This window comes from Stegodyphus dumicola, chromosome X1 (genome assembly GCF_044657685.1).
Source record: "Stegodyphus dumicola isolate Sdum_Otavi_A_Nest chromosome X1, ASM4465768v1".
NCBI classification, from domain to species: Eukaryota; Metazoa; Arthropoda; class Arachnida; order Araneae; family Eresidae; genus Stegodyphus; species Stegodyphus dumicola.
Genome location: NC_140780.1, coordinates 193,199,247 through 193,200,924, shown reverse-complemented (window position 1 = coordinate 193,200,924; position 1,678 = coordinate 193,199,247). Strand labels below are relative to the sequence as shown.

Below are 1,678 nucleotides of genomic sequence, written 5' to 3'. Positions count from 1 at the left end.
GTATTTCTCCCACTTCTCTAGCGTGCCTTCGTGGTGTAACGGTAGCACGCTGGGCCGGTATTCCAGAGGTCTGTGGTTCGATTCCCGGCAAAGGCGGTTGCTAATTTTTCATTTCGCTTGCTTCCAAAAAAATCCTAATGACTCTACAAGTGGCGCCCGAACTAAAACGGTTGTGGATGATGATTCTCCGCACCCAGGATTTGGCGACTAGGTTACCTAAAACCCTAGTCGCCCTTTAAAAAGGGGAGTATATAAGGTATTTCTCCCACTTCCCTAGCGTGCCTTCGTGGTGTAACGGTAGCACGCTGGGTCAGTATTCCAGAGGTCCGTGGTTCGATTCCCGGCGAAGGCGGTTGCATATTTTTCATCTTTTCTGCTTCCAATTAACCTAATGACTCTACACGATTGGCACATCTTTTATCATCTCTTCTGTGAGCTCTGCAAAATCTGAGAAGCACTGCCAGTCTGCCCTCTCAAGTATAAATCGAGAAGATCTTGACAAGGGGTTTGTACATTCTGGTGCGAGAGAGACTAAGAGAGGAAAATTATCACTATTATAAAGGTCACTTCCAACATGAAAGGTGCAAAAGGGCAAAAGAGATGGTGATGGCAAGCTCAAGTGCGTGAAAGTCCTTTCAGGTTCGTTGAAGTAATACATTCTCCATTATTGAGGAGACAAATAGAATGATCTTTAATCATTTTCTCGATTTGTCTACCTCGAGGATTGGTTTTCTTATTTCCCCAAAGCGAACCATTGCTGTTAAAGTGTCCTATTGTGACAAAATGTTTTGGCAGTTGCTCTGTTAGACTATCGAAATCCCTTTGATCAATGTGGACATTTGGAGGCAAATAAACAGAACAAACTGAAACCAAGGTCCTTATATTTATTTGGATGGCAACAGCTTGGAGGCTTGTAGTTGAAGAAATTGAATTACTTGGGTAGTCTAGTGAGGCAAGGAGACTTACACCCTCACTAGCACGTTTACCTTGTAGGGTTTATATTTATTTTGACTAACATTTATTTTAAGTTTAAAAACTACCTTTCCTGTCAAGCCTTACTTTCCCCTGGAACTGCCAATGCCAGAGTATGTAAATTTTAGTAGAACGTGCAAGGATTCAAATTATCAGCGGAAGTATTCTGAGTTAAATAGAAAGGAAACGAGTTCGAGGTGTGCTGTTCTTACTTCACGAGCGCGGAGGTAGTTAGCCACAAATTGAAGAACCCCGCGTTTCGGCCTGTGTGCTTGCCTGGAAGAATTGTTAATCGTTCAAGTGATCTTCAAGTTTGCTGAATTATCAGCGGTATTGTAAAACGCGGTGAGGTTAGTTACTTTTAGAGAGCCTCGTAGTTAGAGTCTTGTCTTTAGTTTCTTTTCAGGTTATTATTTTTATTTGACCGCCGAGTTGGCGCAGTTTGTGAGCGTCAAGAGCACGCACTTGTAATTTATTACGTTGAATAAAAAGGGACTTAAACCCTTAACAAGACTCTGTCTTTTATCCAGTTTCAACAGTCACCTCTTGGTTGCGTGCAAGTTAGAGGCGCGCAACGCTACATTGGCACCCGAACACTTATAGAACTAAAATGGCCGAAAATTGGATGGAAGCCGCTGGACAACACCAAGAAATGACAAGCCAATTGGAAGGATTTGGATACCTGGTCCAGACTTTGAGAGCGTCA

At 42.8% G+C, this 1,678-nt stretch overlaps 1 non-coding gene across 1 annotated transcript; it reads left to right on the top strand.

Annotated features, from left to right (window-relative positions):
- The first annotated feature begins 280 nt into the window (after window positions 1-280).
- TRNAT-AGU (transfer RNA threonine (anticodon AGU)) lies at window positions 281-352 on the top strand. The gene has a single exon. It is a non-coding gene; the product is annotated as a tRNA-Thr (tRNA).
- The last annotated feature ends 1,326 nt before the right edge of the window (window positions 353-1,678 follow it).